Below are 25,747 nucleotides of genomic sequence, written 5' to 3'. Positions count from 1 at the left end.
GACCTATCCATGAACATACCTAATTTTACTGCAACTGTGTTATTGTTTTGGCCTTCATAACCTCCTCAGGCAAGAGGTCCACAGGTTGACTGTGAATAAATAATTATTTTTCTTTGTTTTAGATCTTCTCCTTCTTAATTTCATTGGGTGACACCTAGTTCTTGTGTTATGTTAAGGATTACATTATATTTCTCCATTCAATTTCTCCACACCTGTCATGATTTTATCAATCTCTCTCATACCCCCCTGTGTCATCTGTTTTGCAAGCTGAAATGTCCCAATCTGTTTCACCTCTTCTCCTATGTTTTCCAATTCCAACATATCTTTTTTGGGATGGGGTGATCAGATCTGCATTCAGTATTCAATATGTGGGCATAGCATGGATTTCTATAGAGGCAATAAGATATTTTCTGTCTTATTATCTACACTTTCTACATGATTACCAACATTCTATTTGCTTTTTTGATTGCCACTGCATATTGAGCAGATATTTTAACCCTATTAATTCACATTTGATTGTATCGACCATCTGTATCCTTATTTCTTTGGGATAAAGTCTATCAGCCCTAACGAGATCTCGCCTGGACAGAAGAAGGGAGTAACTGCATTCTAGATAAAAAAACAGTTTTCTCAAATTTCTCTGCAGAGGGGCAGGCATGGAAGGAATGGATCCTCACCAGAAAAGGAACAGAGAGAGGAGCTCTTGGTCCAGCCCTTTAAAACCACAGAGACTGCCAGAGAAAGCTGGGGTAGGAGACAGGCACAAGGGCCGGAGATGGGACTCTGCTAGCAGGGCGATGGCTGCAGCAGAGAGTCCAGCTGGAGGAGAAATCAGGGGTTCCAGGAGTTGGCACTTGGACACCCCAGAGAGCTCTGACCATATCCCAGTGTATGCTCCAGGGTGATGTTGAAAAAAAATTAATTGACAGCCCTAGAATAAACAGTGAGGTGGCAAAATTTGCAGATGATATACAACGTAGAAAATGATGGTGTCTAAATTAGCTTTTACCATTCAAGAAAAATCTTGAAGTCATTGTGGATAGTTCTCCAAAAAATCCACTCAATATGCAGCGGCTGTCCAAAAAGCCAACAGAATGTTGGGAATCATTAGGAAAGGGAGAGATAATAGGAGGGAAAATATATTGCCTCTATCTATACCTATGCTATGCCGACATATTGAATACTGCATGCAGATCTGATTGCCCCATTTCAAAAAAAGATATATTTTAATTGGAAAAGGTACAGAGAAGGGCAAGAGAAATGATTAGGGATATCAAACAATTTCGGTATGATTTGAGATGAAAAAGACTGGGAGTTGTCAGCTTGGAAAAGAGATGACTAAGGGGGGGTATGAGAGAGGTCCATAAAATCATGACTGGTGTGGAGAAAGTAAATAAGGAAATGTTATTTAGTCCTTCTCATAAAACAAGAACTAGGTGTCACCCAATGAAATTAATAGGTAGCAGGTTTAAAACAAATGGATGGAAGTATTTTTTCACACAACTCACAGTCAGTCTCTGGAGCGCTTTGCCACAGGATGTTGTGAAGGCCAAGACTATAACGAGGTTCCAAAATGAACTAGAGATATTCATGGACGATTGGTCCATTAATGGATAGTAGCCAGGATGGGCAGAGGTGTTGACCCTAGCCTCTGTTTGCAAGAGGCTGGGAATGGGTGCTGGTGAACATTACGTGTTATTTTCCTTCCCTCTGTGTCACCTGGAATTGGCCACTGTCAGAAGACAGGATACTGAACTAGAAAGATCTTTGGTCTGACCCAGTATGATTGTTCTCATGGTCATTGAAGTAGGACATGGTGTGGTCACCTGAATGTGGGTGTCTCTTGTACTCTCTAAATTAAGACATTCTTTTAACATCCTGTGCCTGGGTTTCCAGGGCGGCCCACAGTGAGATTAACCAATTAGGGCAAACTGAAAAGACTGGAGCTGTGTGGTTATTCTAATACTTGTATTTCCCAAGCCAGCAACAGAACAGCTTTCACAATGATTTACTGATTACACAGAAAACAAAATTCAGTTCACTTACAGAAATGCAGCTTTTGGTTTCCACCAAGATAGACGATTCAAGTATGATGATGTTTTTATCAAGCAGAGTGCCCCCGGGGTCGGTGATGGGGCTTGTTTTGTTGAACATATTCATTAATGATTTGGACGATGGGATGGATTTCACCCTCAGCAAGTTTGTGGATGACACTAATCTTGGGGGAGAGGTAGATACCCTTGGGAGTAGAGATAGGATCCAGAGTGACCTAGACAAATTGAAGGATATGGACAAAAGAAATCTGATGTAGTTCAACAAGGACAATGCAGAGTCCTGCATGCATTGCCACAGGCTGCAAACCAACTAACTAAGTGGCAGTTCTACAGAAAACAACCTGGGGATTACAGTGGATGAGAAGCTGCACATAAGTCAAGGGTGTGCCCAGAGTTGCACAGAGTTCCTTCTAAATTTAGTCCATAGGTTATTGTCCAATGTCAAAGTATTCAATATCAGGGAGATCTAGGGTGTAACTGGAGACCATAATCTTGTGTCTCTAGCTTTCCCTGATGAAGCTTAAGCAGATCTGAAATAAAAAGGATATGGTCCCAGGAGCCCTTTATACAGTTCCAGGGCAGCACAACAGTCCTTAGGTGAACAATACACTTTTGAAGTAACATTATATTTCCTAAACATCACCAGTATTTATCTACCTGCATTAACGTAACATAATTATCCACTAAGCAGTTTATAGACAGTTTGCCACAACTTTAAAGAGACATATAGACAATGATATTATTACACCCAATTTTTACCCAATAATATTTCCTTTTGATCTTTGAGTTAACAGAATACAGCCTTACACAGGAACCATTTGGTTACATGGTTCAGCTCTATCTCACTATATGTAAGCAGACTACAAGAGTCACTCCCTTCTTCCAATTTTTTAACTATACAAGTCTACATTTCAAAGCTCTAGACCAGTGTTCCCCAAATAGGGATGCCGCTCGTGTAGGGAAAGACCCTGGTGGGTTCGGGCCGGTTTGTTTACATCTTGCGTCCATAAGACTGGCCGATTGCGGCTCTCACTGGCCTTGGTTCGCTGCTCCAGGCCAATTGGAGCTGCTGGAAGACTACCTAACATGGAATGGCCCCAATTACCATATACATATTTTTCTAACATGTTTCTATACATTGAAATTAGGTGACAATGGAACAGATGCCTCGGGAGGTCGTAGAAGCACCTTCACTGGAGGCTTTTCAAAAAAAGCTGGATAGTCAACTGTCTAGGATGGTTTAGATGCAAAAAATCCTGCATCCTGGCAGGGGTCACACTAGATGATGATGTAAAATCCTTTTGTAGACCAGGTCTTAATCATACTATAGTTATGGAGCTTAATACAGGAGTACATGGGTGAAATGTAATGGCGCATTTATACAGGATGTCATTCTGGATGATCTAACGGTCCCTTCTGACCTTCAATCCTATGACTGTATTGATACAGAAAATAAATCAGGTCCTATGCCCCTTTTCCCATAGCTACAGATGAAGGTCAAACTATGGTTGCCAGCTACAGAGTGTTAGTAACTTGAATGACGGTGGATACAGCACCCCTGTTCAGTACAGATGGGAAAATTTCTTCAATGTCTTTCCAGTACTTAAAAGCTCAAGTGCTCTGTATAGGAAAAATACCCCAGATTCACCCGATAAGCAGGCAAAGTGTTCAGCTATGGGAATCAAAGTGCCCCAAAGCTGGGACAGTCCTGGGAAGTCTGACTGAACCTAAAACATTAAATTTCAGTTCCACTGGCGAGAGGCTGGGAGGAAATGAAGAGAGAGGGCAAGAACAAATCAAGTGCAAACACTAATCCAGTCTCCATCCTGTCTATAGGTTGACCCTTTTTCCATGGCATCTTTGGGGAGAAGACAAGGCCACTATCTCCAGGAACATTTAATTAGTGTTGCTTTTACTAAGTCTGTTCCCCTGAAGTAATCCCAGTGACTGTGATTTGTGAGCAGGTCTCTGAGTGGGAGCTGAAATGGACACCTGTAGTTCATCTTCCCAAGAGTGGGGAGCTCAGCAAGTTCAGAAAACCTCAGATTCACTATGAGAGGATTGTGCAGACACAGGTGGTGCTCATCGACCCTTTCTGCTCCATCCCACAAAATGAACAGTCCCTGCCAGAGGAGGAGTCCATTTCCCTTCTGGCGTGGTGGACAGACTGTGGTTACAGCAAGGAAGTCACGATTCCGTGGTTTGCCTGCCATCCTGAGACTCAATCTCTGCGTGACCTTGGCCAAATCCTGACTCCCTGTGCCCCAGTTTACCTATCTGTATAACGGGGATACGTTCAAAGTGACTTTCTTTTGCTAGGTGTTTTCAAGATTCTTCAATGAAAGGTGCTGCACAATATAATGGTAGTTACTGATGAGAATTACTGATTGGTGATACCAAAACAATAGCCCTGTGTATTTACAGAAAATGTTTTTGTCCCCCCACAGTCATCTCTCTACAGATCTGTCTGTCTACTAAATATCTATCCCCACTAAGCATTTACAGGGTTTCATACCCTATGGCGCTCCACGCATTAGCCCTTGTTTTCTTCCTAATTAACTATAATTTTTAAATATACACAAATACACAAAACAGCCAATTCCCCTCTGACTCTGCCCAGAGCCAAAGAAGGTCCCTTCATTACTGTTTACTCCTGAAGCTGGATAATTAGCACAGAAGCGGAGACAGTCTTGTCTCCAGCCTGTTTACATACAGATTGCCTCTTCCCCCTTAGAGGCTGAGCAAACCCCACTGGGAAATGCATAGAACTATATTATGAATGGTGCAAACCCCTGTGTTGGCTCTCGGTGTGGGATCCTGCTGCAGATGCTGGGGTGAGATAGGTGTGGGACACGGCTACCTGAGGGGGATTCCCAGGGAAGAGACTTCTGTTTAAGAATTCACTGCTACCCATCACTTGCTCAGGAAGTCGTCTGCAAGAAAAACTGAGTGCAACATGGGTGTGACGGGATAGAGAGTAAGTCTGTGGTCTTTTCCAATCTGTGCAGCCATTAAACATCTTAGGGTCCTTGCCAGAGGTGGTGAGTTTCCTGCAGTATCACTGGCCAAAATTTCATTCTTCTCTGTGCACCCCATCCCATCCTGGCTCATGGCCTGCAGCTCCAAAGTGACTGCGTTTCAGTGGCACGGTGGATCCTTCTGGCTGAAAGGTGTTAGTAAATGTACAGTACAAGGCCAAATTCTGAGACCGTGGCCCGTACATAGTTCAGGTCCCAGTGAGGCAAATCTCCCCTTGGAGTCAGAACTGAGTAATAAGACCTCAGGAGCCAGTTGTGTGTTAATGCAGAGACACTGTCACCTCCTCCTCTTGCATTTCAGAGCTGTGGCTTTTAATTGGGGAACTGTTACCTCACTTTTATCTGCTGGACTGCATGGAGGTGCTAGGGGGCCTCCTCACTGGAGCAACCAGAAACATTTCAGCATGGGCAAGATGTATTTTCTCCTAGGCTCCTTTGAGAAGTCAGCTGAACTGTTATTCTGGAAACTGTCATAAAACAATTCTGCAGAAAGCAGACATGCAGTTAGGGAAATTTCAGTCCAAAAGGCCTAAAATTTGGCAAACTTATTAGCAACTGAAAATGCAGTCTTCTTCTTGAAGGTGTCAGACAGTCTTAACTAAAGGTTGTGCCATGAGCACCGGGTACAATGGCCAAACCACTTGTGTATCTCATTCAGCTCAGCTCTTCGCTCCAATAATGTCAGTGGCAAGAAGTTCCACAGGTCAAATATGCATTATATTAACAAGTTCCTTTTATTGGTGTTATATGTTAGACTTGAAATATAACTGAATGTTCCCTTGTCCGTGTGTTATGAGACACAGTAAATATAAATGCCTGCTCTACTGTTCTACTCTCTTTATTGATAGATCCATATGGTTTAATGTCAGATGGGACCACTAGATTATCCAGTCATACCTTCTCTGTAACAGAAGCCCATTAATTTTCACCCAGCTACCCCTATACTGACGCAAAGACTGTGTGTGACTAAGGCCGGATCTATCCTAGGATTTTACATCATAGAATCATAGGACCACAGGGTTAGAAGAGACCTCAAGGGTCAGCTAGTCTATCCCTCTGCCAAGATGTAGGATTTGTTGTGTCTTAGTCATCGAAGATTGATGGCTGCCCATACTTCCTTGGAAAACCTCTATTCAAGGAGCTGCCATGATTACCCTGGCCATCTGTTCCATTGTCCTCCTGTTCTTACAGTTAGGAAGTTTTTCATGAGATTTAATTGAAATCTGCTGTGCTGGAGTTTGAACACATTGCCTCTTCTCCTGCCCTTTGTGGAAAGACAGAACAACTTTCTTCCAGCTCTTTATGGCAGCCTTTTGAAGTATTTGAGGACTGCTATCATGTTCCCCCCTTAATCTCCTCTTTTCCAATCCAAACATTCCCAGTTTCTTTGATCATGTGGCTTTGTATTTCACCACTTTGTGATCTTTCTCATGATAAGGTAGATGAAAAAAATCTTGCGTTCACCTAGATATCACCTCTTGGGGAGCTGATGGAAGAAACCCTGCCTGTGGTGTAAGTAGTGTCTACACAGAAGCACTAAGGCAGTGCTGCTATAGCGTTTTAATTCAGACAAGGGTTCAGGCAGATTTTGCAATAAAGCATTCAGTGTGGATCTACTGACACAGATAGCTAGAGAATCCACCACTTCCCCTATCAGTTTGTTCCAACCTGTTAAGCATCCTCAGTGCTGAACATTTGCCACTATTTCCAGCTGGAATTTGTCCACGTTCCGCTTCCACCCATTGGACCTTGCTTTGCCTTTCTCCTCTAGATTACAGAGGCCATCACCACGCACAGGTTTCTCCCCATGAAAGTGTCAGCTTCATAATTTTTTTGATAAGTTAAAAAGATGAAACCCTTCAAATCTCTCATGGTCCGACATTGTCTCCAGCCTCCAATCATTTTTGTGGCTCCTTTCAGCACCATCTCCAATTTTCCAACATCCTTTTAAAATGTGGATCCCAGAACTGGATGAATTTGGTTTCCCCATGTACAGAGGCAAAATCCATCTTGTGCTGCAACTCATCACTCCCTTTTTTATGCCTCCGAGGATTGGCCTTTTGAGTTGATTTTAAACATTGACCTCTACATCCTTTTCAGGGTCATTGCACTGCATAATACAGTACCCCAGACTGTGGGTCAGGCCTGCATTCCCTGTTCTGAGAGAATATGTTTGCATTTGACTGTATTAATACATTCACTAATGTAAATACTCTTACCAATGCTCCAGATCAACTGATAAGGCTGCCATCTCCTTAGGGTGACAAGGTGTCCAAATTTTTAGGGACAGTCCCAATATTTGGGGCTTCTTCTTGTATAGGAGCCTATTTCCCCCCACCTAGTCTTGATTTTTTACACTTTCTATCTGGTCACCTTACCTGTCCTCCTCATTTTCAGCACTCTGCCAGTCTTTGGGTTGTCCCAAATCTGCAGTGATTTTCTATTTCCTTTCAGGTCAGTGATGAAACATCAGGCCCAGGACTGATCCCTGCAGAACCCCACTAGAAAAAGCCCCAGTCACTGCAAGTGCTTTCTGAGGTCTCTCTGTCAGCTAGTCTTTGGTCCATTTTGTGTGTGCTCCAATGATATTGTAGAGTGTTATTTATTTTACCTCACCGTTTTCCCTGAATAAATTAAAATGACAGAAAAATCAAAGCGTATTGCATATGCACAGTTCTATTGACAAACCAAATGTTTACCCTAACAAAAGAATGGATTCAGGTTTCTTCACAAGACCGGTTTTGCATAAACCTTGTCATTGACTAGCATTATTTATATTCTTGGAATTTTATTCTTGAACTAATCCGATACCAGCTTTTCCATTGTTTCCTAATCCTTTCAAATCTTTTTTTTAATCTTTACCTTCAGTTTTTTAATAGTTTACATTTAAAACACAGGAATTGCCCTAATTTATTTCTAGAATTCCTTTTCTTCTTCAGCTACTTAATATCCTCATTCCTGGTGATCCTTACCTTTACCAACCACATTATTTAAGTGATGTCTTTAAAGTCCCACACTCGTGTTTCCTGCTGCTGCCTCTTGAGGTTACTCCACGCTGAAACGTAGGAATTATTGATGCATGGAGTATCATAAAATATTTAATTGGCGTTAGATGGGTTTGTTGTTCATAGTTCATTTCTCTAAATAATGATAATGTTATTTTTCAGTGTGTGAAGAGTGACCAATCTGCTTCACCCATAAGAACAGCCTCCAGTAGTGCATGTACTGTCTTATATTAACATCGTCTCTCTATTCAGGCATTAGAACTGCGACCATCATCCTAGACCCTGGGCACGTACAGAAAGTCAGGGGAACGTACAGTACATGAAGGTGACACCCTTGTGCCTCAGAGTTTGACACCTTCACCCCTACTCCATGTCAGACTCCAACACAACCGACATCACCAACCCCTCCACCTTCATCCTGCAGGGCATTCCTGGTCTTGAGGCATCCCATGTCTGGATTTCCATCCCCTTCTGCACCATGTACATCATAGCCATCTTGGGGAACGTCACTATCCTGTTCATCGTAAAGATAGAGCAGAGCCTCCATGGGCCCATGTACTATTTCCTCTGCATGCTGGCCATCACCGACCTGGTCCTGTCCACGGCCACCGTGCCCAAAATGCTGAGTAACTTCTGGTTCAATTCCAGGGAGATAGATTTCAATGCCTGCCTCACCCAGATGTACTTCATTCACTTCTTCTTAATGATGGAGTCTGGGATCCTCATGGCCATGGCTTTGGATCGCTACGTGGCCATCTGTGATCCCCTGAGACATTCCACCATCCTGACAAATTGTGCTGTGGCCAAGGTTGGACTAGCCGTGGTGCTGCGCTGTGGCATAATTGCATTGCCCTTTCCCTTACTAGTGAGGCAGTGGCCATATTGCAGAACCAACATCATCCCCCACACATACTGCAAGCACATAGCTGTGGTAAATCTGGCCTGTGCCGACACGCGCATCAGTAGTTACTACGGCCTCCTTGTGCTCTTCTCTGTAGCAGGTCTGGATCTGTTTTTTATCACCGTTTCCTATATCCAGATCCTCAGAGCCATCTTCAGCCTTCCCACAAAGGACGCCCGGCTCAAGACTTTTGGGACCTGCGGCTCCCACCTTTGTTGCATATTATCTTTCTACCTTCCAGAATTCTTCTACTCCCTCATGCACCGGTTTGGCGACAAAGTGCCCCTACATGTCCTTGTTCTCATTGCCAATGTGTATCTTCTGGTGCCCCCCTTGCTTCACCCCATCATCTATGGGGTAAGGACAAAACAGATCCGGGACAGGCTGCTCAAGCTCTTTACTCGTAAAGGGACCTAAATGTTTTATTCTGGTGCCCTGGCTCTGTATAGAGATGGCTGGTGTGTAGAGATGGTTGGTAACATGTTGATGGGCCCCCTTTCCTGAATCACTTCCTGGACAGTCAGAGAGACATTAAATCCTTTTATGACCTTATTGTGCTGTGTCAGTATGACAAACTGGGGAATCAGTCTATGTACAATTCACTGGTTTGAAACCTTTTTAATTACTGAAAACTGGACCCCCGCAGGCCCGCCCCCTGCCCTGGCTCTTCCAACAAGACTCCTTCCCTGTTGTGCCTCTTCCTCACAAAGGCCCCACTTCTGTTGCTTGTTCCTCTCTTCCCCTCCCCTTGTCAGTCACTGTATTCCTCCACTCTCCCCACCCCAGGTGATGGAAGCCATTTCAGATTTTTTTAGGCATTGCCACTTTAACCTTCTAATTTTCTGGCAGAAGAAAAGTATATAATTTCTATATAAAAGAAAGAAAAGTAAATGAATATTAAACCCACTCAGCTCTAATACAAACACGTATAGACAACTTGTGGAAAGTCACTTAAGGAACACAGTTTAGGATTAAAATTTTAATGTATATGTTACAGGATCGGTCACAGAGATCCCCCTGGGACTGTCATCTGATGTGTTGAAATTACCTCTGAGCCAGTCTTCCCTGACAGCTTGGGATTTTCAGAACCCTGTCTTGTTGAGAAAGACATGCTAGCCTTCTGCAACGTAGACCAAAGGCCAGGGCCATGCCCCCAACGCTGCAGCCTTAAATGAAAACAGCTGAACAAGTTACCTGTTTCCAGCACCCAGACACCGAGCTCCCAGTGGGATCCAAACCACAAATAAATCTATTTCACTCTGTGAAACAGAAATTAAAAGGTACAGTGACAAGAGTGAAATTTCTGCAAGCGGCATGGACACTTTTCAAAGACCCCATAACATAGGCCCAACTTAAATGTATTCCCCAAATTAAAAAAAAAAAAGTAAAAGAACTAAAAAGGAGCCACCGTGGCTTAACACCCATGTAAAAGAAGCAGTGAGAGATAAAAAGACATCTTTTAAAAAGTGGAAGTCAAATCTTAGTGAGGTAAATAGAAAGAAGGATAAACACTGCCAAATTAAGTGTAAAAATGTAATAAGAAATGCCAAAAAGGAGTTTAAAGAACAGTTAGCCCAAAACTCCAAAGGTAATAAAATGTTTTTAAGGACATCAGAAGCAGGAAGCCTCCTAAACAACCAATGGGGCCCCTGGACAATCAGGATAGAAAAGGAGCCCTTAAAGATGATAAAGTCATTGCGGAGAAACTAAATGAATTCTTTGCTTCAGTCTTCACGGCTGAGGATGTTAGGGAGATTCCCAAACCTGAGCCATCCTTTGTAGGTGAAAAAACTGAGGAACTGTCACAGATTGAAGTGTCACTAGAGGAGGTTTTGGAATTAATTGATAAACTCAACATTAACAAGTCACCAGGACCAGATGGCATTCACCCCAGAGTTCTGAAAGAACTCAAATGTAAAATTGCAGAACTATTAACTATGGTTTGTAACCTGTCCTTAAAATCGGCTTCTGTACCCAATGACTGGAAGATAGCTAACGTAATGTGAATATTTAAAAAGACCTCTAGAGGTGATCCCAGCAATTACAGACTGGTAAGTCTAACGTCAGTACCGGGCAAATTAGTTGAAACAATAGTAAAGAATAAAATTGTCAGACACATAGAAGAACATAAATTGTTGGGCAAAAGTCAACATGGTTTTTGTAAAGGGAAATCATGTCTTACTAATCTATTACAGTTCTTTGAAGGGGTCAACAAACATGTGGACAAGGGGGATCCAGTGGGCATAGTGTACTTAGATTTCCAGAAAACCTTTGACAAGGCCCCTGACCAAAGGCTCTTACATAACATAAGTCATCATGGGATAAGAGGGAAGATCCTTTCATGGACTGAGAACTGGTTAAGAGACAGGGTGTGACGGGTTGGATCACAGAAACCCCCTTGGGAGCTGCCACCCGATGTGCAAAGACTACCCCTGCTTCTGTTTTCCCTGCCAGCTCAGGACTCCAGCACCCTGTCTTGCTGAGCCAGACACTCCTGTTTGGCTCCACACACAGATCCAGGGTCTGAATCTCCTGTCCCAAAGCTGCAAGTTACCTGAAAACAGCGTACAGAAGTGCGCTTGTCTTTAGCACTCAGATGCTCAACTCCCAATGGGGTCTAAACCCAGATAAATCCGTTTTACCCTACATAAAGCTTATGCAGGGCAAACTCATAAATTGTTCGCCCTCTATAACACTGATAGAGAGATATGCACAGTTGTTTGCTCCCCCAGGTATTAATACATACTCTGAGTAAATTACTAAATAAAAAGTGATTTTTATTAAATACAGACAGTAGGATTTAAGTGGTTCAAAGTAGTAACAGACAGAACAAAGTAAGTCACAAGCAAAATAAAATAAAATGCGCAAATCTATGCCTAATCAAACTGGATACAGATAATTTCCTCACCAGTTCCAGAGTGCTCCCTTTTACAGGCTAATCTCCTTTTAGCCTGGGTCCAGCAATCACTCACACCCCCTGCAGTTACTGTCCTTTGTTTCAGTCTCCTTCAAGTATCCTGGGGGGGGGGGGGGGTGGAGAGGCTCCTTCTTTAGCCAGCTGAAGACCAAATGGAGGGGTCTCCCACAGGTTTAAGTAGACTCTCTCTTGTGGGTGGAGACCTCCCTCCTCTGCAAAGCCCAGCTCCAAGATGGAGTTTTGGAGTCACCTGGGCAAGTCACATGCCCCTGCATGACTCAGTCTTTGCATTGTCCACATGGCATCTTGCATGTCTCCAGGAAGACTTCTCATGTGGATTGGAGCATTCCAAGATGCATTGTTCCCTAAGTGTCTCCTGATCAGGTACTTAACCTGGCAAATTCCTTCCTAAAGAAGCTGACCAAATGCCTCACAAAGCTTACTTAGAAATCAGGCAAGCATACAGCCCATATTCTTAAGCTCGAGTAGAAAATGATATATACGTACAAATAGGATGAATAGATATAGTAGATCACAACCCTTACGGAGATATGTTACATGGCACAGGCAGCACAAAACATATTCCAGTTATGTCATACATACATTTATAAGCACCCCCTCCCCATAAAGCCTTATGGGGTACACTGTCACACAGGGAACAAAGGATAGGAATAAATTGTAAATTTTCTGAATGGAGAAGGGTAACTAGTGGTGTTCCACCAAGGTCAGTCCTAGGACTGACCCTATTCAACTTATTCATAAATGATCTGAAGAAAGGGGTAAACAGTGAGGTGGCAAAGTTTGCAGATGATACTAAACTGCTCAAGATAGTTAAGACCAAAGCAAACTGTGAAGAACTTCAAAAAGATCTCACAAAACTAAGTAATTGGGCAACAAAATGGCAAATGAAATTTAATGTGGATAAATGTAAAGTAATGCACATTGGGAAAAATAACCCAATATGATGGGGGCTAATTTAGCTACAACTAATCAGGAAAGAGATCTTGGATAGTTCTCTGAAGACGTCCACTCTGCTTTTTTGACCACCGCAGCATGCTAACAGGATGTTAGGAATCATTACAAAGGAATAGAGAATAAGATGGAGAATATCTTACTGCCCTTATATAAATCCATGGTACACCCACATCTTGAGTACTCTGTACAGATGTGTTTTTCTCATCTCAAAAAAAAATATACTGGCATTAGAGAAAGTTCAGAGAAGGGCAACTAAAATGACTAGGGGGTTGGAACTGGTCCCATATGAGGAGAGATGAAAGAGGCTAGAACTTTTCAGCTTGGAAAAGAGGAGACTAAGGGGGGATATGATAGAGGTATTTAATATCATGAGTAGTGTGGAGAAAGTGAATAAGGAAAAATTATTTACTTGTTCCCATAATGTAACAACTAGGGGCAACCAAATGAAATCAATGGGCAGCAGGATTAAAAGAAATAAAAGGAAGTTCTTCACACAGTGCACAGTCAACCTGTGGAACTCTTTGCCTGAGGAGATTGTAAAGGCTAGCACTATAACAGGGTTTAAAAGAGAACTAGATAAATTCCTGGAGGTTACGTCCATTAATGGCTATTAGCCAGGATGGGTAATGAATGGGGTCCCTAGCCTCTGTTTGTCAGAGGGTGGAAATGGATGGCAGGATAGAGATCACTTGAACATTTTTTGTTAGGTTCACTCCCTCTGGTGCACCTGGCATTGGCCACTATTGGTAGACAGGATACTGGGCTGGATGGACCTTTGGTCTGACCTAGTATGGCCATTCTTATGTTCTTATATATAATGCTTATACAGGGTAAATTCATAAATTGTCCTCCCTCTATAACACTGATAGAGAGATGTGCAAAGCTGTTTGCTCCCCCAAGTATTAATCACTTACCCTGGGTATATTAATAAACAAAATCCATTTTATTAAGTATAAAAAGTAGTATTCAATGGTTTCAAGTAATAAGAGACAGGACTACATAAGTAAAAATACAAAATAAAGCAAAACCACTCAAGTCTAAGCCTAATATATTAAGAAACTGATTACAGGATGTATCTCCCCCTCAAAGATGTTCCAATAAATTTCTTTCACAGACCAGCCTACTTCCTAGACTGGGCCAAGACTTCCCCCTGGTACATTCTTTGATAGATCCAGCAGACATCTCCAGTGGTAACCAGGTGTTTTCTCCTGACTGGCTGCCTCCTTTGTCCTGCTCCACCCACTTTTATTGCTTTGGCACAAGGTGGGAATCTTTCATCTCTCTGGGTCCCCACCCACGCCTCAACAATGAAAAAGTAAAAGGATTAAGATGGATTCCTCTATCATGTAACATGGTCACATGCCACTGTAAGACCTTCGTCTCCATTTTTCCTGGGTTGGCCCACACATACACAGGAAGGTTTGCAGATAAATAAACCATTTACAACCAATTGTCTGGGTCATTGGGAGCCATCAAGATTCTAAACAACCATTAATGGCCCACACTTTGCAGAGTTACAATAGGACCTGAGAGTTATACTTCATATTTTTAGCTTCAGATACAAGAATGATACACGCATACAAATAGGAGGAATATATTCAGTAGCTTATAAACATTGTTATGATACCTTACAAGAGACGTTTTGCATAAAGCATATTCCAGTTACAACACATTCACATTCATAAGCATATTTCCATAAAACATATGAAGTGCAACGTCACAGTATATTCTTACTTTATTACTAATGCTGTGGAGATAGAGACCCCAGGAAGCTTCCTGGTTTCTATCTCAGCTTTGGGGGGAGAGTGGAGTCCAGTGGCTTACAGCAGGGGGTAGATAGATATGGTTTCTATATAAGAAAGCTCTACTGGGTGAAGACAACATTCCATTCAGCCCAGGGTCCTGTCTTCTGATCGTGACCAATGCCATGTGCTTCAGAGGGAATGAACAGAACAGGTAATAATTAAGTGATTCATGCCCTGTCTCTCACTCACAGCTTCTGGCAAACAGATCCTAGCGACATGATCCCAGCCCATCATGGCTAATACCCATTAATTGACCTATCCATGAACATACCTAATTTTACTGCAACTGTGTTATTGTTTTGGCCTTCATAACCTCCTCTGGCAAAAGGTCCACAGGTTGACTGTGAATAAATAATTCTTTTTCTTTGTTTTAGATCTTCTCCTTCTTAATTTCATCGGGTGACACCTAGTTCTTGTGTTATGTTAAGGATTACATTATATTTCTTCACACCTGTCATGATTTTATCAATCTCTCTCATACCCCCCTGAGTCATCTGTTTTGCAAGCTGAAATGTCCCAATCTGTTTCACCTCTTCTCCTACCTTTTCCAATTCCAACATATCTTTTTTGGGATGGGGTGATCAGATCTGCATTCAATATTCAATATGTGGGCATAGCATGGATTTCTATAGAGGCAATAAGATATTTTTCTGTCTTTTATCTACACTTTCTACATGATTACCAATATTCTGTTCGCTTTTTTGATTGCCACTGCACATTGAGCAGATATTTTAACCCTATTCATTCACATTTGATTGTATCGACCATCTGTATCCTTATTTCTTTGGGATTTTCCTCGACTCTTCCCTCATCGCTATGTACTAAGGGGCAGGAGGCATCTGTATATATATAAAAAGTCATTAAAGTCTATCAGCCCTAACGAGATCTCGCCTGGACAGAAGAAGGGAGTAATTGCATTCTAGATAAAAAACAGTTTTCTCAAATTTCTCTGCAGAGGGGCAGGCATGGAAGGAATGGATCTTCACCAGAAAAGGAAGAGAGAGAGGAGGTGTTGGTCCAGCCCTTTAAAACCACAGAGACTGCCAGAGAAAGCTGGGGTAGGAGACAGGCACAAGGGCCGGAGAGGGGACTCTGCTAGCAGGGTGATGGCTACAGCAGAGAGTCCAGCTGGAGGAGAAGTCTGGGGTTGTAGGAGTTGGCCCTTGGACACCCCAGAGAGCTCTGACCATATCCCAGTGTATGCTCCAGGGTGATGTTGAAAAAAAATTAATTGACAGCCCTAGAATAAACAGTGAGGTGGCAAAATTTGCAGATGATATACAACGTAGAAGAAGAATGCATCCGAAGAAGTGGGCTGTAGTCCACGAAAGCTTATGCTCTAATAAATTTGTTAGTCTCTAAGGTGCCACAAGTACTCCTGTTCTTCTTTTAACGTAGAAAATGATGGGGTCTAAATTAGCTTTTACCATTCAAGAAAAATCTTGAAGTCATTGTGGATAGTTCTCCAAAACATCCACTCAATATGCAGTGGCAGTCCAAAAAGCCAACAGAATGTTGGGAATCATTAGGAAAGGGAGAGATAATAGGAGGGAAAATATATTGCCTCTATCTATACCTATGCTATGCCGACATATTGAATACTGCATGCAGATCTGATTGCCTCATTTCAAAAAAAGATATATTTGAATTGGAAAAGGTACAGAGAAGGGCAAGAGAAATGATTAGGGATATCAAACAATTTCGGTATGATTTGAGATGAAAAAGACTGGGAGTTGTCAGCTTGGAAAAGAGATGACTAAGAGGGGGGTATGAGAGAGGTCCATAAAATCATGACTGGTGTGGAGAAAGTAAATAAGGAAATGTTATTTAGTCCTTCTCATAAGACAAGAACTAGGTGTCACCCAATGAAATTAATAGGTAGCAGTTTTAAAACAAATGGATGGAAGTATTTTTTCACACAACTCACAGTCAGTCTCTGGAGCGCTTTGCCACAGGATGTTGTGAAGGCCAAGACTATAACGAGGTTCCAAAATGAACTAGAGATATTCATGGAGAATTGGTCCATTAATGGATAGTAGCCAGGATGGGCAGAGGTGTTGACCCTAGCCTCTGTTTGCAAGAGGCTGGGAATGGGTGCTGGTGAACATTACGTGTTATTTTCCTTCCCTCTGTGTCACCTGGAATTGGCCACTGTCAGAAGACAGGATACTGAACTAGAAAGATCTTTGGTCTGACCCAGTATGATTGTTCTCATGGTCATTGAGGAGGGACATGGTGTGGTCACCTGAATGTGGGTGTCTCTTGTGCTCTCTAAATTAAAACATTCTTTTAACATCCTGTGCCTGGGTTTCCAGGGCTGCCCACAGTGAGATTAACCAATTAGGGCAAACTGAAAAGACTGGAGCTGACCCAAATGGGTGGTTATTCTAACACTTGTATTTCCCAAGCCAGCAACAGAACAGCTTTCAGAATGATTTACTGATTACACAGAAAACAAAATGCAGTTCACTTACAGCAATCCAGCTTTTGGTTTCCACCAAGATAGACGATTCAAGTATGATGATGATTTTATCAAGCGGAGTGCCCCCGGGGTCGGTGATGGGGCTTGTTTTGTTGAACATATTCATTAATGATTTGGACGATGGGATGGATTTCACCCTCAGCAAGTTTGTGGATGACACTAATCTTGGGGGAGAGGTAGATACCCTTGGGAGTAGAGATAGGATCCAGAGTGACCTAGACAAATTGGAGGATATGGACAAAAGAAATCTGATGTAGTTCAACAAGGACAATGCAGAGTCCTGCATGCATTGCCACAGGCTGCAAACCAACTAACTAAGTGGCAGTTCTACAGAAAACAACCTGGGGATTACAGTGGATGAGAAGCTGCACATAAGTCAAGAGTGTGCCCAGAGTTGCACAGAGTTCCTTCTAAATTTAGTCCATAGGTTATTGTCCAATGTCAAAGTATTAAATATCAGGGAGATCTAGGGTGTAACTGGAGACCACAATCTTGTGTCTCTATCTTTCCCTGATGAAGCTTAAGCAGATCTGAAATAAAAAGGATATGGTCCCAGGAGCCCTTTATACAGTTCCAGGGCAGCACAACAGTCCTTAGGTGAACAATACACTTTTGAAGTAACATTATATTTCCTAAACATCACCAGTATTTATCTACCTGCATTAACGTAACATAATTATCCACTAAGCAGTTTATAGACAGTTTGCCACAACTATAAAGAGACATATAGACAATGATATTATTACACCCAATTTTTACCCAATAATATTTCCTTTTGATCTTTGAGTTAACAGAATACAGCCTTACACAGGAACCATTTGGTTACATGGTTCAGCTCTATCTCACTATATGTAAGCAGACTACAAGAGTCACTCTCTTCTTCCAATTCTTTAACTATACAAGTCTACATTTCAAAGCTCTAGACCAGTGTTCCCCAAATAGGGATGCCGCTCGTGTAGGGAAAGACCCTGGTGGGTTCGGGCCGGTTTGTTTACATCTTGCGTCCATAAGACTGGCCGATTGCGGCTCTCACTGGCCTCGGTTCGCTGCTCCAGGCCAATTGGAGCTACTGGAAGACTACCTAACATGGAATGGCCCCAATTACCATATACATACTTTTCTAACATGTTTCTATACATTGAAATTAGGTGACAATGGAACAGATGCCTCGGGAGGTCGTAGAAGCACCTTCACTGGAGGCTTTTCAAAAAAAGCTGGATAGTCAACTGTCTAGGATGGTTTAGATGCAAAAAATCCTGCATCCTGGCAGGGGTCACACTAGATGATGATGTAAAATCCTTGTGTAGACCAGGTCTTAATCATACTATAGTTATGGAGCTTAATACAGGAGTACATGGGTGAAATGTAATGGCGCATTTATACAGGATGTCATTCTGGATGATCTAACGGTCCCTTCTGACCTTCAATCCTATGACTGTATTGATACAGAAAATAAATCAGGTCCTATGCCCCTTTTCCCATAGCTACAGATGAAGGTCAAACTATGGTTGCCAGCTACAGAGTGTTAGTAACTTGAATGACGGTGGATACAGCACCCCTGTTCAGTACAGATGGGAAAATTTGTTCAATGTCTTTCCAGTACTTAAAAGCTCAAGTGCTCTGTATAGGAAAAATACCCCAGATTCACCCGATAAGCAGGCAAAGTGTTCAGCTATGGGAATCAAAGTGCCCCAAAGCTGGGACAGTCCTGGGAAGTCTGACTGAACCTAAAACATTAAATTTCAGTTCCACTGGGGAGAGGCTGGGAGGAAATGAAGAGAGAGGGCAAGAACAAATCCAGTGCAAACACTAATCCAGTCTCCATCCTGTCTATAGGTTGACTCTTTTTCCATGGCATCTTTGGGGAGAAGACAAGGCCACTATCCCCAGGAACATTGAATTAGTGTTGCTTTTACTAAGTCTGTTCACCTGAAGTAATCCCAGTGACTGTGATTTGTGAGCAGGTCTTTGAGTGGGAGCCGAAATGGACACCTGTAGTTCATCCATCCCAAGAGTGGGGAGCTCACAAACTTCAGCAAGTTCAGAAAACCTCAGATTCACCATGAGAGGATTGTGCAGACACAGGCTGTGCTCATCCAGCCTTTCCCGTGCATCCCACAAAATGACCAGTCCCTGCCAGAGGAGGAGTCCATTTCCCTTCTGGCATGGTGGACAGACTGTGGTTACAGCAAGGAAGTCACAATTCCGGGATTTGCCTGCCGTCCTGACACTCAATCTCTGCGTGACCTTGGCCAAATCCTGACTCCCTGTGCCCCAGTTTACCTATCTGTATAATGGGGATACGTTCAAAGTGACTTTCTTTTGCTAGGTGTTTTCAAAATTCTTCAATGAAAGGTGCTGCACAATATAATGGTAGTTACTGATGAGAATTACTGATTGGTGATACCAAAACAATAGCCCTGTGTATTTACAGAAAATGTTTTTGTCCCCCCACAGTCATCTCTCTACAGATCTCTCTGTCTACTAAATATCTATCCCCACTAAGCATTTACAGGGTTTCATACCCTATGGCGCTCCACGCATTAGCCCTTGTTTTCTTCCTAATTAACTATAATTTTTAAATATACACAAATACACAAAACAGCCAATTCCCTTCTGACTCTGCCCAGAGCCAAAGAAGGTCCCTTCATTACTGTTTACTCCTGAAGCTGGATAATTAGCACAGAAGCGGAGACAGTCTTGTCTCCAGCCTGTTTACATACAGATTCCCTCTTCCCCCTTAGAGGCTGAGCAAACCCCACTGGGAAATGCATAGAACTATATTATGAATGGTGCAAACCCCTGTGTCGGCTCTCGGTGTGGGATCCTGCTGCAGATGCTGGGGTGAGATAGGTGTGGGACACGGCTACCTGAGGGGGATTCCCAGGGAAGAGACTTCTGTTTAAGAATTCACTGCTACCCATCACTTGCTCAGGAAGTCGTCTGCAAGAAAAACTGAGTGCAACATGGGTGTGATGGGATAGAGAGTAAGTCTGTGGTCTTTTCCAATCTGTGCAGCCATTAAACATCTTAGGGTCCTTGCCAGAGGTGGTGAGTTTCCTGCAGTATCACTGGCCAAAATTTCATTCTTCTCTGTGCACCCCTGCCCATCCCGGCTCATGGCCTGCAGCTCCAAAGTGGCTGCGTTTCAGTGGCACGGTGGATCCTTCAGAATGAAAGGTGTTAGTAAATGTACAATACAAGGCAGAATTCTGAGATCGTGGCCCATATTTTGTTCAGGTCCTAATTCGGCAAATCTCCCCTTGGAGTCAGAACTAAGTAAAGACCTCAGGAGCCAGTTGTTTGTTAATGCACAGACACTGTCACCTCCTCCTCTTGCATTTCAGAGCTGTGGCTTTTAATTGGGGAACTGTTACCTGACTTTTATCTGCTGGAATGAATGGAGGTGCTAGGGGGGCTCCTCACTATAACAACCAGAAACACATTTCAGCATGGGCAAGATATATTTTCTCCTAGTTTCCTTTGAGAAGTCAGCTGAACTGTTATTCTGGAAACTGTCAAAAAACAATTCTGCGGAAAGCAGACATGCAGTTAGGGAAATTTCAGTCCAAATGCCTAAAATTTGGCAAACTTATTAGCAACTGAAAATGCAGTCTTCTTCTTGAAGGTGTCAGACAGTCTTAACTAAAGGTCGTGCCATGAGCACCGGGTACAATGGCCAAACCACTTGTGTATCTCATTCAGCTCAGCTCTTCACTCCAATAATGTCAGTGGCAAGAAGTTCCACAGGTCAAATATGCATTATGTTAACAAGTTCCTTTTATTGGTGTTATATGTTAGACTTGAAATATAACTGAATGTTCCCTTGTCCGTGTGTTATGAGACACAGTAAATATAAATGCCTGCTCTACTGTTCTACTCTCTTTATTGATAGATCCATATGGTTTAATGTCAGATGGGACCACTAGATTATCCAGTCATACCTTCTCTGTAACACAAGCCCATTAATTTTCACCCAGCTACCCCTATACTGACGCAAAGACTGTGTGTGACTAAGGCCGGATCTACCCTAGGATTTTACATCATAGAATCATAGGACCACAGAGTTAGAAGGGACCGCAAGGGTCAGCTAGTCTATCCCTCTGCCAAGATGTAGGATTTGTTGTGTCTTAGTCATCGAAGATTGATGGCTGCCCATACTTCCTTGGAAAACCTCTATTCAAGGAGCTGCCATGATTACCCTGGCCATCTGTTCCATTGTCCTCCTGTTCTTACAGTTAGGAAGTTTTTCATGAGATTTAATTGAAATCTGCTGTGCTGGAGTTTGAACACATTGCCTCTTCTCCTGCCCTTTGTGGAAAGACAGAACAACTTTCTTCCAGCTCTTTATGGCAGCCTTTTGAAGTATTTGAGGACTGCTATCATGTTCCCCCCTTAATCTCCTCTTTTCCAATCCAAACATTCCCAGTTTCTTTGATCATGTGGCTTTGTATTTCACCACTTTCTGATCTTTCTCATGATAAGGTAGATGAAAAAAATCTTGCGTTCACCTAGATATCACCTCTTCGGGAGCAGATGGAAGAAACCCTGCCTGTGGTGTAAGTAGTGTCTACACAGAAGCACTAAGGCAGTGCTGCTATAGCGTTTTAATTCAGACAAGCGTTCAGGCAGATTTTGCAATAAAGCATTCAGTGTGGATCTACTGACACGGAGAGCTAGAGAATCCACCACTTCCCTTATCAGTTTGTTCCAACCTGTTAAGCACCCTCAGTGCTGAACATTTGCCACTATTTCCAGCTGGAATTTGTCCACGTTCCGCTTCCACCCATTGGACCTTGCTTTGCCTTTCTCCTCTAGATTACAGAGGCCATCACCACGCACAGGTTTCTCCCCATGAAAGTGTCAGCTTCATAATTTTTTTGATAAGTTAAAAAGATGAAACCCTTCAAATCTCTCATGGTCCGACATTGTCTCCAGCCTCCAATCATTTTTGTGGCTCCTTTCAGCACCATCTCCAATTTTCCAACATCCTTTTAAAATGTGGATCCCAGAACTGGATGAATTTGGTTTCCCCATGTACAGAGGCAAAATCCATCTTGTGCTGCAACTCATCACTCCCTTTTTTATGCCTCCGAGGATTGGCCTTTTGAGTTGATTTTAAACATTGACCTCTACATCCTTTTCAGGGTCATTGCACTGCATAATACAGTACCCCAGACTGTGGGTCAGGCCTGCATTCCCTGTTCTGAGAGAATATGTTTGCATTTGACTGTATTAATACATTCACTAATGTAAATACTCTTACCAATGCTCCAGATCAACTGATAAGGCTGCCATCTCCTTAGGGTAACAAGGTGTCCAAATTTTTAGGGACAGTCCCAATATTTGGGGCTTCTTCTTGTATAGGAGCCTATTTCCCCCCACCTAGTCTTGATTTTTTACACTTTCTATCTGGTCACCTTACCTGTCCTCCTCATTTTCAGCACTCTGCCAGTCTTTGGGTTGTCCCAAATCTGCAGTGATTTTCTATTTCCTTTCAGGTCAGTGATGAAACATCAGGCCCAGGACTGATCCCTGCAGAACCCCACTAGAAAAAGCCCCAGTCACTGCAAGTGCTTTCTGAGGTCTCTCTGTCAGCTAGTCTTTGGTCCATTTTGTGTGTGCTCCAATGATATTGTAGAGTGTTATTTATTTTACCTCACCGTTTTCCCTGAATAAATTAAAATGACAGAAAAATCAAAGCTTATTGCATATGCACAGTTCTATTGACAAACCAAATGTTTACCCTAACAAAAGAATGGATTCAGGTTTCTTCACAAGACCGGTTTTGCATAAACCTTGTCATTGACTAGCATTATTTATATTCTTGGAATTTTATTCTTGAACTAACCCGATACCAGCTTTTCCATAGTTTCCTAATCCTTTCAAATCTTTTTTTAATCTTTACCTTCAGTTTTTTAATAGTTTACATTTAAAACACAGGAATTGCCCTAATTTATTTCTAGAATTCCTTTTCTTCTTCAGCTACTTAATATCCTCATTCCTGGTGATCCTTACCTTTACCAACCATGGATATTTAAGTGATGTCTTTAAAGTCCCACACTCGTGTTTCCTGCTGCTGCCTCTTGAGGTTACTCCACGCTGAAACGTAGGAATTATTGATGCATGGAGTATCACAAAATATTTAATTGGCGTTAGATGGGTTTGTTGTTCATAGTTCATTTCTCTAAATAATGATGACGTTATTTTTCAGTGTGTGAAGAGCGACCAATCTGCTTCACCCATAAGAACAGCCTCCAGTAGTGCATGTACTGTCTTATATTAACATTGTCCCTCTATTCAGGCATTAGAACTGCGACCATCATCCTAGACCCTGGGCACGTACAGAAAGTCAGGGGAACGTACAGTACATGAAGGTGACACCCTTGTGCCTCAGAGTTTGACACCTTCACCCCTACTCCATGTCAGACTCCAACACAACCGACATCACCAACCCCTCCACCTTCATCCTGCAGGGCATTCCTGGTCTTGAGGCATCCCATGTCTGGATTTCCATCCCCTTCTGCACCATGTACATCATAGCCATCTTGGGGAACGTCACTATCCTGTTCATCGTAAAGATAGAGCAGAGCCTCCATGGGCCCATGTACTATTTCCTCTGCATGCTGGCCGTCACCGACCTGGTCCTGTCCACGGCCACCGTGCCCAAAATGCTGAGTAACTTCTGGTTCAATTCCAGGGAGATAGATTTCAATGCCTGCCTCACCCAGATGTACTTCATTCACTTCTTCTTAATGATGGAGTCTGGGATCCTCATGGCCATGGCTTTTGATCGCTACGTGGCCATCTGTGATCCCCTGAGACATTCCACCATCCTGACAAATTGTGCTGTGGCCAAGGTTGGACTAGCCGTGGTGCTGCGCTGTGGCATAATTGCATTGCCCTTTCCCTTACTAGTGAGGCAGTGGCCATATTGCAGAACCAACATCATCCCCCACACATACTGCAAGCACATAGCTGTGGTAAATCTGGCCTGTGCCGACACGCGCATCAGTAGTTACTACGGCCTCCTTGTGCTCTTCTCTGTAGCAGGTCTGGATCTGTTTTTTATCACCGTTTCCTATATCCAGATCCTCAGGGCCATCTTCAGCCTTCCCACAAAGGACGCCCGCCTCAAGACTTTTGGGACCTGCGGCTCCCACCTTTGTTGCATATTATCTTTCTACCTTCCAGAATTCTTCTACTCCCTCATGCACCGGTTTGGTGACAAAGTGCCCCTACATGTCCTTGTTCTCATTGCCAATGTGTATCTTCTGGTGCCCCCCTTGCTTAACCCCATCATCTATGGGGTAAGGACAAAACAGATCCGGGACAGGCTGCTCAAGCTCTTTACTCGTAAAGGGACCTAAATGTTTTATTCTGGTGCCCTGGCTCTGTATAGAGATGGCTGGTGTGTAGAGATGGTTGGTAACATGGTGATGGGCCCCCTTTCCTGAATCACTTCCTGGACAGTCAGAGAGACATTAAATCCTTTTATGACCTTATTGTGCTGTGTCAGTATGACAAACTGGGGAATCAGTCTATGTACAATTCACTGGTTTGAAACCTTTTTAATTACTGAAAACTGGACCCCCGCAGGCCCGCCCCCTACCCTGGCTCTTCCAACAAGACTCCTTCCCTGTTGTGCCTCTTCCTCACAAAGGCCCCACTTCTGTTGCTTGTTCCTCTCTTCCCCTCCCCTTGTCAGTCACTGTATTCCTCCACTCTCCCCACCCCAGGTGATGGGAGCCATTTCAGATTTTTTTAGGCGTTGCCACTTTAACCTTCTAATTTTCTGGCAGAAGAAAAGTATATAATTTCTATATAAAAGAAAGAAAAGTAAATGAATATTAAACCCACTCAGCTCTAATACAAACACGTATAGACAACTTGTGGAAAGTCACTTAAGGAACACAGTTTAGGATTAAAATTTTAATGTATATGTGACAGTATCGGTCACAGAGATCCCCCTGGGACTGTCATCTGATGTGTTGAAATTACCTCTGAGCCAGTCTTCCCTGACAGCTTGGGATTTTCAGAACCCTGTCTTGTTGAGAAAGACATGCTAGCCTTCTGCAACGTAGACCAAAGGCCAGGGCCATGCCCCCAACGCTGCAGCCTTAAATGAAAACAGCTGAACAAGTTACCTGTTTCCAGCACCCAGACACCGAGCTCCCAATGGGATCCAAACCACAAATAAATCTATTTCACTCTGTGAAACAGAAATTAAAAGGTACAGTGACTAGAGTGAAATTTCTGCAAGCGGCATGGACACTTTTCAAAGACACCATAACAGAGGCCCAACTTAAATGTATTCCCCAAATTAAAAAAAAACCAAAACAGTAAAAGAACTAAAAAGGAGCCACCGTGGCTTAACAACCATGTAAAAGAAGCAGTGAGAGATAAAAAGACATCTTTTAAAAAGTGGAATCAAATCTTAGTGAGGTAAATAGAAAGAAGGATAAACACTGCCAAATTAAGTGTAAAAATGTAATAAGAAATGCCAAAAAGGAGTTAAAAGAACAGTTAGCCCAAAACTCCAAAGATAACAACCAAATGTTTTTTAAGTA

General features: G+C 42.8%; 2 pseudogenes; both read left to right on the top strand.

Annotated features, from left to right (window-relative positions):
• Positions 1-8,416: 8,416 nt before the first annotated feature.
• On the top strand, positions 8,417-9,415 carry LOC135972438 (olfactory receptor 52E4-like; annotated as a pseudogene).
• A 14,133-nt stretch (positions 9,416-23,548) lies between these two features.
• On the top strand, positions 23,549-24,547 carry LOC122172939 (olfactory receptor 52M1-like; annotated as a pseudogene).
• Positions 24,548-25,747: the final 1,200 nt, after the last annotated feature.

The sequence above is a fragment of the Chrysemys picta genome, chromosome 1 (genome assembly GCF_011386835.1).
Source record: "Chrysemys picta bellii isolate R12L10 chromosome 1, ASM1138683v2, whole genome shotgun sequence".
Classification (NCBI taxonomy): Eukaryota; Metazoa; Chordata; order Testudines; family Emydidae; genus Chrysemys; species Chrysemys picta.
The sequence above is the reverse complement of the archived record's forward strand: the minus strand, read 5'-3'. Positions and strand labels throughout refer to the sequence as shown.